The 17,043-nt window shown below is 43.7% G+C and overlaps 1 long non-coding RNA gene across 1 annotated transcript; it reads left to right on the forward strand.

The window, feature by feature from the left end:
* Window positions 1–330: 330 nt before the first annotated feature.
* LOC127332643 (uncharacterized) lies at window positions 331–2,158 on the forward strand. Its single transcript, XR_011750879.1, has 3 exons — window positions 331–546; window positions 919–1,158; window positions 1,870–2,158. It is a non-coding gene; the product is annotated as an uncharacterized lncRNA (long non-coding RNA).
* The last annotated feature ends 14,885 nt before the right edge of the window (window positions 2,159–17,043 follow it).

Raw genomic sequence — 17,043 nt, forward strand, 5'->3', positions numbered from 1 at the left:
AATTAACCAAATCCATATAGAATTATTAATTATAATTATACTGGGTAATGTTATACAGTAAGATATATGAGGTCCTATACATAATAACTGTTTATGTAATAGCCAAACTGAATCGAAGAAAAGTCATCTCTGTTTGAAATGATCGACATGTTTATAATTTCCAGCAGAGTAAGAATCAGCCAGCGTGCTAATACTCTTAATAGTGATTGTTGACTTCTACTGAACAGATTCGCCTCAGACAAGGAAAGGTTGAGCACCGGCAGCAGCTGCTTCATAGCAGCAATATGCTCCGCCACTTTAATATTTTGGTAGTATTTCTGTATTCTTTTAATATTAGTAGTGATTTTTTTTCGGAATATGGGAGGCTGAATTATCGACCACTTGTAAACTAACTTAAATGAAACTTGATGCAGCAAGCGCCTCAACACAGAGGTCGCCTTGGAATCTGGGGTTTTCTATGGTGATGATGACTTGCCGGAGGTTCATGATTGATGCACAAATGCGGCTGCAACCCAATTGATCAAGCATGCATGATCACTGGACGATGTATGGGGCATTATTATTTGCATTGTGCAACAATTCTAGACACCTGTAGAACACTGCATTTCAGCATACTCAAAATGGAAGTATTAACTGTTTCAGCAATGGGGAATCCACTAGTAACAGTCACACCCCAAGCCCTTTGTTCATCTCTTGCTCTTCATTATAATCTGCGCATATCAGTAAATATAATTATGATTATGGGTATACTCAGCAAGAATAAAATAGAGGAGATGGCATTATCAAACATTCGATATTTAAAGTTATGTTTTCCATCCATTCTCGAAAAAAAAGGTTATGTTTACCATCGGAACCTAGTTATAGAAAACAAACAAGGGTATATGTAGCATATGTGACCACCAAGTTGTTTCTCTGCAGAAAAGGTTTCTTAGGTAGTGGTGGGGACGGCGGCAGCGCGACACCACCTGGTAGCCACGGCAGCGGCGACAGCAGGCGGTGGCGTGACAGCAACAGGCGGCTGCAACGGCGGCCACGGCCATGACAGCTGGCGGCGGGGCGACATCAGCAGGTAGCCACGGCGGCGACTACAGCGGATGACTTGGGAGGGCAAGGAGAGCGGACAGGTTGCGACGGCAAGACTGGACCAAAACTGCCAAGGTGCTTTTCCTGTATCGTTATCTGCTTACGCGGGATCCTCGGCGGAATCAAATTTGTGCTAGGCTGGTAACCGATACAGTGTTATCGGATTACTGAGCAACGAAAACAAACACGATTTAATGGAACCTGTTAGGACTGCTATGTAGTTACATTACAAAACTACAAACTAAACACGTCCCTGATCTGACATGCTAGGAGTTGCCGCTCGCACTTAGCATTGCCACACTTTACAGTTGGCTTGCACATGTTGTAGAACACACAGTGCTAGAAAGCTTTCACAATACTTCTCTGTATTTGTCACGTCCATCAAGACAAGGGGATTTGGACCCTTGGAGTATTTAATTACCCTTCTCCATGTCTCGTGAAGACAAGGTAGGTGGCCAGCCTTGCAGCTAGTAGAGCTTGATAGTCTGTAAGCATGCATGCTCACCGGAAAGGTATGGGGCATTACTATTTGCACTATAGAAATATTCTAGACTAGCAATTGTATTAATGTTCATTACGACAATATGTTCAGTGTAAATTCCATAGTCTGACATAGGATGCTAGTTCCATTATGCTCCGTATGCCTCCGGTGTATTTCTTAACTAGGTTAGGCTGGAGTACATCGTCCAATGGCTTAAATTTTCTGAACCATGTCGTCTATTGTTGGTTCTAGCCTTTGACAAATATCGATTTCAAATATGACCGCTCTCCTTTTTTGTTTTCTAGGAAGGCAAGGCTGGGACCGATGATGCTCAAGTTGGAGGTGATATAGTCTGTAGAAGATGCCGAAGAGCTAGGATGTTGGTGTCTTTTGGTTCGCACAGTAGAAGATGTGGAAGTGACTGCTGTTTGGTTTCTTTTGGTTCGCCTATAGTTGGCGTAGAGTTCTTTCCGCCTAGTTTTAAATTTTGTGTAAATGATCTAATGATTCCTGTAATACACTTTTCAATGTGCTTTTCTTGCATTTAATATGAGATTACGCCAATGAAATGTTGTATTGTACCTTTTTACTGCATATGCGTCGAAAATGTAATTAATTTTTTTTAATATCAAAATTCATACCAGTGACATGTAGGATAATTGACTAGTCACTAGGAAACCCAACATGGCTGTGGCCTTTCATCGTGCCAGTGACATGCATTTTTTCTGCCTGTCACTAGTTCACCTACCAGTGACAGACATTCTTCCCATCATTAGTGACAGGCACTACCAGTGACTGCACACTAGTGACAGACATATTGCCTGTCACTGATGATCAAAATGTGCTTGTCACTAGTAAGGGTTTCTGCAGTAGTGCACTGTTGTCATTCCATACAACTTGTCTACCTGAACCCCGCCTCCTGTTTTGTTGACCCATTTGCACCTAAACAAAGGGACCTTAAAAGAAGGTCCATAGTCAAGTTCCCATATATCCTCTATGTAACCATAATATGTGTCATTTGGGCCTTCATTCATTATTGCATCAAACCGGACACCACTGTTTTGGTTGGTGCTCTTTTTATCTTGGGCGATCGTGTAAAATGTATTCCCATTTATCTCGTACCCTTGGAAAGTCACTACAGTCGAAGATGGTGTCTGGGCCAGTAAGTACAACTGATCTTCAATATCTTTGTTATTCAGGAGATGTTTTTGCAACCAACCGCCGAAAGTCGACATGTGTTCACGTCTAATCCAATCGTTCGACTGCCCCGGGTTCTGGGAGCGTAGAAAGTTCTTGTGGTCACCGATATACGGAGCCACCAAGGTGGAACTTTGTAGAACTGTGTAGTGTGCTTGAGTCAAAGAAATCCCGTCCCTACATATAATTGATTTCCTTCCTAGCATGCCTTTTCCACTTAGTCTCCCTTCATGCCGTGATTCAGGAACACCAATCGGCTTAAGGTCAGGAATAAAGTCAACACAGAATTCAATGACCTCCTCTGTTCCATAGCCCTTGGAGATGCTTCCTTCTGGCCTAGCACGGTTATGAACATATTTCTTCAAGACTCCCATGAACCTCTCGAAGGGGAACATATTGTGTAGAAACACAGGACCGAGAATGGAAATCTCATCGACCAGGTGAACGAGGAGATGTGTCATAATATTGAAGAAGGATGGTGGGAACACCAGCTCAAAACTAACGAGACATTGGACCACATCATTCTGCAACCTCGGTAGAATTTCTGGATTTATTACCTTCTGAGAAATTGCATTGAGGAATGCACATAGCTTCACAATGGGCAGTCGAACATTTTTCGGTAGAAGCCCCCTCAATGCAATCGGAAGCAACTGTGTCATTATCACGTGATGTCATGAGACTTTAGGTTCTGGAATGTTTTCTTCTCCATATTTATTATTCCCTTTATATTGGAGGAGAAGCCGGACGGGACCTTGATATCGCTAAGACATTCAAAAAATATTTCCTTCTCTGCTTTTGTAAGAGCGTAGCTGGATAAATGACGTCCTTTAACTCTCTCATGCAGCTTTTTGGGGTCTTTCCAACGTTGCTTTGGTCCTCCCGTGCTTCGGTGTATCTTTTGTCTTCCCGTACACACCCAGAAAGCCTAGCAGGTTCACGCAAAGATTCTTCGTCACGTGCATCACATCGATTGAAGAGCGGACCTCTAAGACTTCCCAATAGGGTAGATCCCAAAATATAGATTTCTTCTTCCACATGGGTGCGTGTCCGGCATCGTCATTCGGAATGCACCGTCCGCCAGACCCTTTCCAAATATTACATCTAGATCCTTGACCATACCAAATATATCAACACCATCACGATGGGGAGGCTTCCTCCGGTGATCAGCCTCACCGTTGTAATGCTTGCCTTTCTTTCTTACGGGATGGGTAATCCTAAGAAATCGACGATGCCCCAGGTACACGACCTTCTGACCTTTTTCCAAATAATCACCTTCGAGCTCATGTAAACAGTATGTGCATGCATTGTATCCCTTGTTTGACTGTCCTGAAATGTTACCAAGAGCAGGCCAGTCATTGATGGTTACGAAAAGCATCGGTCTTAGGTCAAATTCCTCCTGCTTGTGCTCGTCCCACACACGTACACCTGCTAGGGACCACAGCTGTAGAAGTTCTTGGACTAATGGCTTCAGGTACAGATCAATGTCGTTCCCGGGTTGCTTCGGGCCTTGTATGAGCACTGGCATCATAATGAACTTCCGCTTCATGCACAACCAAGGAGGAAGGTTATATATACAAAGAGTCACAGGCCAGGTGCTATGGCTGCAGCTCTGCTCTCCAAAAGGATTCATGCCATCTGTACTTAGACCAAACCGTAAGTTCCTTGCATCCTGTGCAAAGTTTGGGAACTCTCTATCAATTTTTCTCCATTGGGAGCCATCAGCAGGGTGCCTCAACATCACGTCTTTCTTACGGTCTTCTTTGTGCCATCGCAACAACCTAGCATGCTCTTTATTTCTGAACAAGCGTTTCAGCAGTGGTATTATAGGAGCATACCACATAACCTTGGCAGGAACCCTCTTCCTGGGGCGCTCGCCCTCAATATCGCCAGGGTCATCTCGTCTGATCTTATACCGCAATGCAGTGCACACCGGACATGCATCCAAATTCTCGTACTCATCGCTGTAGAGGATGCAGTCATTAATGCATGCATGTATCTTTTGCACATCTAATCCTAGAGGGCAGACAATCTTCTTCGCTTCGTACGTACTGGCGGGCAATTCATTACCCCTTGGAAGCTTCCTCTTAATTATTGTCAGTAACTTTCCAAATCTTGAGTCAGTGACACCGTTCTCTGCCTTCCATTGCAACAATTCCAGTGTGCTGCCTAGCTTTTTATGGCCATCTTCGCAAGTTGGGTATAACAATTTGTTGTGATCTTCTATCATCTTGTCGAAGGCCAACCTTTCCTTTTCAGTTTCACATTCTCTCCTTGCATCAGCAATGGCCCGGCCAAGATCATCATCAGCAGGCTCATCTGGTGCCTCTTGATCTTCTACTTCATTGTCTTCATTGCCTTCTGCAGTATCATCGTATTCAGGGAAATTGGGATAACCGTCATCATCCTCTTCCTCTTCGTCATTGTCTTCCATCATAACCCCTCTTTCTCCGTGCTTGGTCCAACAATAGTAACTGGGCATGAAACCGGATCGCAGAAGGTGGCTGTGAATGAGACTCGAGTGAGCGTAATTTACGGTATTCTTGCAGTCCACACATGGACAATACATGAAGCCACCATGTTTGTTTGCCTCCGCCACGGCCATAAAATTATCCAGGCCCGCAGTGAACTCGTCAAACCATCGGTCAATGTACATCCATTGCCGATTCATCTGCATGATATAATTAAGCTGATCAAAACCATTACAGAACATCACGATGTATATATACACATGCATTTTATCAATTGCAGATGAAAAGGATAAAGTTGTTAACCTCGATGAAGAAGAAAAAAACAAGTTAAGTGTGGCTTGATTTGTGTAAACTCAAGTGGCAAATCCTCTTAAGCATTTCATCGAACACCTCTTGTGCATGTGAAGAAGAGAGGAAAGCAATACACCCCTCTTGTGAAGATAGTGAAAAAATGGCCAAGTGTGGCTCACACTTGGGCAGGGGCAAGGTTATATAGCCAGAGGCGGGGCCTTTGGACCCGGTTTGTATTACAAACCGGGACTAAAGGGTTCCCCACGACTGACACGGCCTGCGGCGCCCTGCGGTGGACCCTTTAGTCCCGGATTGTAATACAAACCGGGTCCAAAGGCCACTACAGGACAGGCGCCAGCGGGTGGGGTCGTTGATGGCGTGTAACTCACACGTTCGTTGGGAACCCCAAGAGGAAGGTATGATGCGCACAGCAGCAAGTTTTCCCTCAGAAAGAAACCAAGGTTTATCGAACCAGGAGGAGCCAAGAAGCACGTTGAAGGTTGATGGCGGCGGGATGTAGTGCGGCGCAACACCAGAGATTCCGGCGCCAACGTGGAACCTGCACAACACAACCAAAGTACTTTGCCCCAACGAAACAGTGAGGTTGTCAATCTCACCGGCTTGCTGTAACAAAGGATTAACCGTATTGTGTGGAAGATGATTGTTTGCAGAAAACAGTAGAACAAGTATTGCAGTAGATTGTATTTCAGTAAAGAGAATTGGACCGGGGTCCACAGTTCACTAGAGGTATCTCTCCCATAAGACAAACAGCATGTTGGGTGAACAAATTACAGTTGGGCAATTGACAAATAAAGAGAGCATGACCATGCACATACATATCATGATGATTATAGTGAGATTTAATTGGGCATTACGACAAAGTACATAGACCGCCATCCAACTGCATCTATGCCTAAAAAGTCCACCTTCAGGTTATCATCCGAACCACCTCCAGTATTAAGTTTCAAAGCAACAGACAATTGCATTAAGTATGGTGAGTAATGTAATCAACAACTACATCCTTAGACATAGCATCAATGTTTTATCCCTAGTGGCAACAACACAACACAACCTTAGAACTTTCCACATTGTCCCGGTGTCAATGCGAGCATGAACCCACTATCGAGCATAAATACTCCCTCTTGGAGTTACAAGCATCTACTTGGCCAGAGCATCTACTAGTAACGGAAAGCATGCAAGATCATAAACAACACATAGATATAACTTTGATAATCAACATAACAAGTATTCTACATTCATCGGATCCCAACAAACGCAACATATAGAATTACAGATAGATGATCTTGATCATGTTAGGCAGCTCACAAGATCCGACAATGATAGCATAATGGGGAGAAGACAACCATCTAGCTACTGCTATGGACCCATAGTCCAGGGGTAGACTACTCACACATCACACCGGAGGCGACCATGGCGGCGTAGAGTCCTCCGGGAGATGATTCCCCTCTCCGGCAGGGTGCCGGAGGCGATCTCCTGGATCCCCCGAGATGGGATCGGCGGCGGCGGCGTCTCAGTAAGGTTTTCCGTATCGTGGCTCTCGGTACTGGGGGTTTCGTCACGGAGGCTATTTGTAGGCGGAAGGGCAGGTCAAGAGGCGGCACGAGGGGCCCAGATGACAGGGCCGCGCGGCCAAGACCTAGGCCGCGCCGCCCTGTAGTCTGGCCGCCTCGTGGCCCCACTTCGTCTCCTCTTCGGACTTCTGGAAGCTTCGTGGCAAAATAGGACCCTGGGCGTTGATTTCGTCCAATTCCGAGAATATTTTGTTACTAGGATTTCTGAAACCAAAAACAGCAGACAAAGAATCGGCACTTCGGCATCTTGTTAATAGGTTAGTTCCAGAAAATGCACGAATATGACATAAAGTGTGCATAAAACATGTAGATAACATCAATAATGTGGCATGGAACATAAGAAATTATCGATACGTCGGAGACGTATCAGCATCCCCAAGCTTCGTTCTGCTCGTCCCGAGCAGGTAAAACGATAACACAGATAATTTCTGGAGTGACATGCCATCATAACCTTGATCATACTATTTGTAAAGTATATGTAGTGAATGCAGCGATCAAAACAATGTATATGACATGAGTAAACAAGTGAATCATAAAGCAAAGACTTTTCATGAATAGCACTTCAAGACAAGCATCAATTAAGTCTTGCATAAGAGTTAACTCATAAAGCAATAATTCAAAGTAAAGGTATTGAAGCAACATAAAAGAAGATTAAGTTTCAGCGGTTGCTTTCAACTTGTAACATGTATATCTCATGGATATTGTCAACATAGAGTAATATAATAAGTGCAATAAGCAAATATGTAAGAATCAATGCACAGTTCACACAAGTGTTTGCTTCTTGAGGTGGAGAGAAATAGGTGAACTGACTCAACATTGAAAGTAAAAGAATGGTCCTCCATAGAGGAAAAGCATCGATTGCTATATTTGTGCTAGAGCTTTGATTTTGAAAACATGAAACAATTTTGTCAACGGTAGTAATAAAGCATATGCATCATGTAAATTATATCTTATAAGTTGCAAGCCTCATGCATAGTATACTAATAGTGCCCGCACCTTGTCCTAATTAGCTTGGACTACCGGATCATCACAATGCACATGTTTTGACCAAGTGTCACAAAGGGGTACCTCTATGTCACTTTGTACAAAGGTCTAAGGAGAAAGCTCGCATTGGATTTCTCGCTATTGATTATTCTTCAACTTAGACATCCATACCGGGACAACATAGACAACAGATAATGGACTCCTCTTTTATGCATAAGCATGTAACAATAATTAATAATTTTCTCATTTGAGATTGAGGATATATGTCCAAAACTGAAACTTCCACCATGGATCATGGCTTTAGTTAGCGGCCCAATGTTCTTCTCTAACAATATGCATGCTTAACCATAAGGTGGTAGATCGCTCTTACTTCAGACAAGACGAACATGCATAGCAACTCACATGAAATTCAACAATGAATAGTTGATGGCGTCCCCAGTGAACATGGTTATCGCACAACAAGCAACTTAATAAGAGATAAAGTGCATAATTACATATTCAATACCACAATAGTTTTTTAAGCTATTTGTCCCATGAGCTATATATTGTAAAGGTGAATGATGGAATTTTTAAAGGTAGCACTCAAGCAATTTACTTTGGAATGGCGGAAAATACCATGTAGTAGGTAGGTATGGTGGACACAAATGGCATAGTGGTTGGCTCAAGTATTTTGGATGCATGAGAAGTATTCCCTCTCGATACAAGGTTTAGGCTAGCAAGGCTTATTTGAAACAAACACAAGGATGAACCGGTGCAGCAAAACTCACATAAAAGACATATTGAAAACATTATAAGACTCTACACCGTCTTCCTTGTTGTTCAAACTCAATACTAGAAATTATCTAGACCTTAGAGAAACCAAATATGCAAACCAAATTTTAGCATGCTCTATGTATTTCTTCATTAATGGGTGCAAAGCATATGATGCAAGAGCTTAAACATGAGCACAACAATTACCAAGTATCACATTACCCAAGACATTAATAGCAATTACTACATGTATCATTTTCCAATTCCAACCATATAACAATTTAACGAAGGAGAAACTTCGCCATGAATACTATGAGTAGAAACCAAGGACATACTTGTCCATATGCTACAGCGGAGCGTGTCTCTCTCCCATAAAGTGAATGCTAGGATCCATTTTATTCAAACAAAACAAAAAAAAACAAAAACAAACCGACGCTCCAAGAAAAAGCACATAAGATGTGATGGAATAAAAATATAGTTTCAGGGGAGGAACCTGATAATGTTGTCGATGAAGAAGGGGATGCCTTGGGCATCCCCAAGCTTAGACGCTTGAGTCTTCTTAATATATGCAGGGGTGAACCACCGGGGCATCCCCAAGCTTAGAGCTTTCACTCTCCTTGATCATGTTGCATCATACTCCTCTCTTGATCCTTGAAAACTTCCTCCACACCAAACTCGAAACAACTCATTAGAGGGTTAGTGCACAATAAAAATTAACATATTCAGAGGTGACACAATCATTCTTAACACTTCTGGACATTGCATAATGCTACTGGACATTAGTGGATCAAAGAAATTCATCCAACATAGCAAAAGAGGCAATGCGAAATAAAAGACAGAATCTGTCAAAACAGAACAGTTCGTATTGACGAATTTTAAAATGGCACCAGACTTGCTCAAATGAAAATGCTCAAATTGAATGAAAGTTGCGTACATATCTGAGGATCACTCACGTAAATTTTCTTAATTTTCTGAACTACCTACAGGGAGGTAGACCCAGATTCGTGACAGCAAAGAAATCTGGAACTGCGCAGTAATCCAAATCTAGTACTTACTTTTCTATCAACGGCTTAACTTGGCACAACAAAACACAAAACTAAGATAAGGAGAGGTTGCTACAGTAGTAAACAACTTCCAAGACACAAAATAAAAACAAAGTACTGTAGGTAAAAACATGGGTTGTCTCCCATAAGCGCTTTTCTTTAACGCCTTTCAGCTAGGCGCAGAAAGTGTGTATCAAGTATTATCAAGAGACGAAGTGTCAACATCATAATTTGTTCTCATAATAGAATCAAAAGTTACCTTCATTCTCTTTCTAGGGAAGTGTTCCATACCTTTCTTGAGAGGAAATTGATATTTTATATTACCTTCCTTCATATCAATAGTAGCACCAACAGTTCGAAGAAAAGGTCTTCCCAATATAATGGGACAAGATGCATTGCATTCAATATCCAAGACAACAAAATCAACAGAAACAAGGTTATTGTTAACGGTAATGCGAACATTATCAACTTTACCCAAAGGTTTCTTTGTAGAATGATCAGCAAGATTAACATCCAAATAACAATTTTTCAGCGGTGGCAAGTCAAGCATATTATAAATTTTCTTAGGCATAACAGAAATACTTGCACCAAGATCACATAAAGCATTACAATCAAAATCTTTAACCTTCATTTTAATGATGGGCTCCCAACCATCCTCTAGCTTTTTAGGAATAGAAGCTTCGCGCTCTAGTTTCTCTTCTCTAGCTTTTATGAGAGCATTTGTAATATGATGTGTAAAAGCCAAATTTATAGCACTAGCATTAGGACTCTTAGCAAGTTTTTGCAAGAACTTTATAACTTCAGAGATGTGGCAATCATCAAAATTCAAACCATTATAATCTAAAGCAATGGGATCATCATCCCCAATGTTGGAAAAAATTTCAGCAGCTTTATCACAGCGATTTAATGATTTTAGCGATTTGAGCAGTTTTTCGCGCTTTGCATTAGAAGTAGAAACATTGCTAACACCAATTCTTTTATTAGTATTAGTAGGAGGTGCAGCAACATGTGTAGCATTAGCATTACAAGTGGTGGTAATAGTCCAAACTTTAGCTACATTCTTCTCTTTAGCTAGTTTTTCATTTTCTTCTCTATCCCACCTAGCACGCAGTTCAGCCATTAATCTTATATTCTCATTAATTCTAACTTGGATGGCATTTGCTGTAGTAACAATTTTATTATGATGATTCTCATTAGGCAAAACTTTTGATTTCAAAAGATCAACATCAGCAGCAAGACTATCAACTTTAGAAGCAAGTATATCAATTTTCCCAAGCTTTTCTTCAACAGATTTGTTAAAAGCAGTTTGCGTACTAATAAATTCTTTAAGCATGGCTTCAAGTCCAGGGGGTGAATTCCTATTATTGTTGTAAGAATTCCCATAAGAATTACTATAGCCGTTGCCATTATTATAAGGATATGGCCTATAGTTGTTACTAGAATTGTTCCGGTAAGCATTGTTGTTGAAATTATTATTTTTAATGAAGTTTACATCAACATGTTCTTCTTGTGCAACCAATGAAGCTAATGGAACATTATTAGGATCAATATTAGTCCTATCATTCACAAGTATAGACATAATAGCATCAATCTTATCACTCAAGGAAGAGGTTTCTTCGACAGAATTTACCTTCTTACCTTGTGGAGCTCTTTCCGTGTGCCATTCAGAGTAGTTGATCATCATATTATCAAGAAGCTTTGTTGCTTCACCAAGAGTGATGGACATAAAGGTACCTCCAGCAGCTGAATCCAATAAATTCCGTGAAGAAAAATTTAGTCCTGCATAGAAGGTTTGGATGATCATCCAAGTAGTCAGTCCATGGGTTGGGCAATTTTTAACCAGAGATTTCATTCTTTCCCAAGCTTGAGCAACATGTTCAGTATCTAATTGTTTAAAATTCATTATGCTACTCCTCAAAGATATAATTTTAGCAGGGGGATAATATCTACCAATAAAAGCATCCTTGCATTTAGTCCATGAATCAATACTATTCTTAGGCAGAGATAGCAACCAATCTTTAGCTCTTCCTCTTAATGAGAAAGGGAACAATTTTAGTTTAATAATATCACCATCTACATCCTTATATTTTTGCATTTCACATAGTTCAACAAAATTATTAAGATGGGCAGCAGCATCATCAGAACTAACACCAGAAAATTGCTCTCGCATAACAAGATTCAGTAAAGCAGGTTTAATTTCAAAGAATTCTGCTGTAGTAGCAGGTGGAGCAATAGGTGTGCATAAGAAATCATTATTATTTGTGGTTGTGAAGTCACACAACTTAGTATTTTCAGCGTTGGCCATTTTAGCAACAGTAAATAAAACAAACTAGATAAAGTAAATGCAAGTAACTAATTTTTTTGTGTTTTAGATATAGCAAACAAGATAGCAAATAAAGTAAAACTAGCAACTAATTTTTTTTTGTATTTTGATTTAGTGCAGCAAACAAAGTAGTAAATAAAACTAAGCAAGACAAAAACAAAGTAAAGAGATTGAGAAGTGGAGACTCCCCTTGCAGCGTGTCTTGATCTCCCCGGCAACGGCGCCAGAAAAAGAGCTGTTGCCGTGGGAGGCAATTCTCTGTGGTGTAGCTTTTCTTCAGTTCCCCGGCAACGGCGCCAGAAAAAGAGCTTGATGGCGTGTAACTCACACGTTCGTTGGGAACCCCAAGAGGAAGGTATGATGCGCACAGCAGCAAGTTTTCCCTCAGAAAGAAACCAAGGTTTATCGAACCAGGAGGAGCCAAGAAGCACGTTGAAGGTTGATGGCGGCGGGATGTAGTGCGGCGCAACACCAGAGATTCCGGCGCCAACGTGGAACCTGCACAACACAACCAAAGTACTTTGCCCCAACGAAACAGTGAGGTTGTCAATCTCACCGGCTTGCTGTAACAAAGGATTAACCGTATTGTGTGGAAGATGATTGTTTGCAGAAAACAGTAGAACAAGTATTGCAGTAGATTGTATTTCAGTAAAGAGAATTGGACCGGGGTTCACAGTTCACTAGAGGTGTCTCTCCCATAAGACAAACAGCATGTTGGGTGAACAAATTACAGTTGGGCAATTGACAAATAAAGAGAGCATGACCATGCACATACATATCATGATGATTATAGTGAGATTTAATTGGGCATTACGACAAAGTACATAGACCGCCATCCAACTGCATCTATGCCTAAAAAGTCCACCTTCAGGTTATCATCCGAACCCCCTCCAGTATTAAGTTGCAAAGCAACAGACAATTGCATTAAGTATGGTACGTAATGTAATCAACAACTACATCCTTAGACATAGCATCAATGTTTTATCCCTAGTGGCAACAGCACAACACAACCTTAGAACTTTCTGTCACTGTCCCAGGTGTCAATGCAGGCATGAACCCACTATCGAGCATAAATACTCCCTCTTGGAGTTACAAGCATCTACTTGGCCAGAGCATCTACTAGTAACGGAAAGCATGCAAGATCATAAACAACACATAGATATAACTTTGATAATCAACATAACAAGTATTCTCCATTCATCGGATCCCAACAAACGCAACATATAGAATTACAGATAGATGATCTTGATCATGTTAGGCAGCTCACAAGATCCGACAATGATAGCATAATGGGGAGAAGACAACCATCTAGCTACTGCTATGGACCCATAGTCCAGGGGTAGACTACTCACACATCACACCGGAGGCGACCATGGCGGCGTAGAGTCCTCCGGGAGATGATTCCCCTCTCCGGCAGGGTGCCGGAGGCGATCTCCTGGATCCCCCGAGATGGGATCGGCGGCGGCGGCGTCTCAGTAAGGTTTTCCGTATCGTGGCTCTCGGTACTGGGGGTTTCGTCACGGAGGCTATTTGTAGGCGGAAGGGCAGGTCAAGAGGCGGCACGAGGGGCCCAGATGACAGGGCCGCGCGGCCAAGACCTAGGCCGCGCCGCCCTGTAGTCTGGCCGCCTCGTGGCCCCACTTCGTCTCCTCTTCGGACTTCTGGAAGCTTCGTGGCAAAATAGGACCCTGGCGTTGATTTCGTCGAATTCCGAGAATATTTCGTTACTAGGATTTCTGAAACCAAAAACAGCAGAAAACAGCAACTGGCACTTCGGCATCTTGTTAATAGGTTAGTTCCAGAAAATGCACGAATATGACATAAAGTGTGCATAAAACATGTAGATAACATCAATAATGTGACATGGAACATAAGAAATTATCGATACGTCGGAGACGTATCAGCCGTCCTGGGCAGAAACGAACCGGGACCAATGCCCCCATTGGTCCCGGTTTGGTTCAGCACTGGGACATTTGCTTGGGACCAAAGGCCTCTTCTCCACTAGTGAAACTGCTCCATTCCCTTCGGCTACACAAATGATGGATTTACTCTAAGTCTTAGGTGACGCTGAGTTGATGCCCATCCATTCAACTTCCCACCTTCCTCTCTTTCTAATGGGTTGTAAATGTCCACCGGACCTCCACTTCCATTTCCAGGCTCGTGTATATATATCTCAAATTCTGAACATTGTGACCACACTCCTTACTTCTTCCTCAATCTTCGGCAGTAGTTCCTGAGGCTCTTCCAGTGACCATACAGAGAGCCTCTAGAACGCTGTACGAAGGATACACCATGCCGGATCAGTGGATTAAGACAAAGAGCTCCAAGAAGGCGGAGTGATTGCGTTCAGATCAAGGCAAGGAGGTCGTCGTGGAGTCCCACAGGTCGAGGAGGGTCAGTATTCAGTAATTCAAATGAGAGGAAACGGTGGCCACCAAGCAAACAGAAGACACAAGGCAGGAAGACTTCGACTTCCTTGAAGCCATGGTAATGGGCCAAATGACGGGAAGTTGTGTATTTCATTCTTTCCTTTTGACCGTACTGATAGTTACGGAACCTGCTTTCTGGTGGGTATAATCAGTTTCCATACTAAATATTGGCACATGTTCCCTTTTTTCTACTTATTCTAACTGACTTTCCTAAGTTTCATGCAACTTGGGTACCTGCGAAATCAGTATCAGGAATATTTTTTTTTTTTTGAAACGGAGGCAAAAGCTTTGCCTCATCCATTAATTAAGAAGAAAGTACCCAATTTTTAGGAGAAAATTGGGCGAAAACCAACAACACACACTGGACACCCCGGCCAACCTGGCTACCCACACGGAGCACACACGCCATCGAGAAGAAAAGCCATCGATGAGGATGTCATCGAGCGTCATCGTCGTCACTCCTCCACGAGCCAGCGATTCCGACTTCACCTTAGACGACCGCCACCGAGACCCTCGCCGCGAACGACACTGGAGCCAATGTGAGCCTATGCCAAACAGTCGACCCCCAAGCACGTCGAGGAGGAGGCAGCTCCGACTTCAACCGTGACCTTCATAGGAGAAAGTTGCACGCCTTGCACCGACGCAAGCACCAATCAAGTGGCATCGTTGCCACAAGTCGCCTCGCAGCTCCGACTTCACCATCACGGCAGGGGTGACGAAGAACATGCCGCAACTCCGATCCGCCCACCATTGTCATCGTTGCCACGCAGCCCACGACGCCAACACCAACCATCTTCCACGGATCCCTCTGACCAAAGCAACTCCAAATCGATGCCCTCAAGAGGGAAGACGACACAAGAGCGCCGCCATCGACCGATCACGGTGGATCTAGGGATTACCCCGGAGCTTTCCGAGATAGGATGACAAAACATCACCTCGGCGATGTCTTCAAGAAGAAAGCGGCGCCCGAAGCCGCCGCCATCGCCGGCCTCGGCCAGCTGCCGGCCGGCCAGCCACCGAGGACAAGGCATTAGCCCGGAAATTATCACGCCATCCTGCTTCGTGCTTCTGGCCAGACCACCTCCCATCCCTCAACCACCATCTCCACCATGGCCGCCACACCCGCCTCAGCCCTGGGCTGCACCGCCGGCCGACCTCCGGGCGCCGGCAGAAGCACCACCGCGCCCCTCACGGCGACCCCAACCACCCGCAGCACCAGGCACCCACAACACCACCGGAACTGCAGCCATGGACCACCACCACGAGCTCTTCCGTGCCGCCCCAGCACGCCCCTGGGAGAGCCGCCACTGGCCAGGGCCACCGCCCTGGCCCCCGAACGCCGGCGAGCTCCAGCCGCGGTAGATCTGGGCGGAAACGCCCATCACAGAATCCTCCCCGCAGCCCCGCCCAGGCTCGACATCCGCCCTCGCCACCACGCCGGAGATGCCGCCGAGCAGCCGCCGCCACCACTTTGACCCGAGCCCGCCGACTCGCCATCCCCAATCCCGGCCGCCGCCGCCCCCACGGGACGGCCTTCCACCGCGAGAAACAAGCCCCCCCAAACCACCTTTGGCAGCGGGGGGTGCCGCCACCGCCGCGGAGGAGGCCAGCGACGGCAGCGGCAGGGGAGCCCTTGGGCGAGGGTGACCCGGCGGCGTGGATTGGTCGCCCCTGGCGCCGCCTGGGGGGACGACGCGAGGGGTTGGTTTCGTGGGTTTTTTGTATCAGGAATATGGAGTTCACGGCATGAGTTACTAACATAATAATTCATGATCTAATACTTTGCTTCCAACTAAACCATATTTCTTATCATTTGTCCAGGATGAAATAATTATAACAGCTAATCCGGATGCAAGTTTGAACTTTTCATCCATGGATATTTTGATGGCACACAGCAAAACCTGGGGTTTGGGACCAATTCTGCTTACATTATTGATTGCACTGCCAAAATCGACTGGGCTTCAATCAAAGGTTTGCCATTGTGTTCATTATGGTTGTTCAATGTTCAGTCTATTTCATCACCGAGTGGTTTGTGGCTGTCAAAATCATATTGGCAATTCAATCATCTTATAATACTATTACCAGTCAATACCTAAATTTAACACTTTATTCTTTTATACAATCTTATATTTCTATGGGCTTCAATCAAAGGTTTGCCACTGTGTTCAGTCTATGTTAACATGAATAGTTTTTTGTGTTCAGAGTTCACACTGTTTTATCACCGACTGATTTGTGGCTGTCAAAATCATAGAGGCAATTAAATCATCTTATAATACTATTACCAGTCCATATCTAAATTTAGTATTTTATTCTTTTCTATAATCTTCTATTCTATGGTAATTATGTTAAAAATCATGCGTTCTATTTTCAGGTACATGTAGGCAAATAGTTCACATGTCCAA

Source organism: Lolium perenne, chromosome 2 (assembly GCF_019359855.2).
Source record: "Lolium perenne isolate Kyuss_39 chromosome 2, Kyuss_2.0, whole genome shotgun sequence".
NCBI lineage: Eukaryota > Viridiplantae > Streptophyta > Magnoliopsida > Poales > Poaceae > Lolium > Lolium perenne.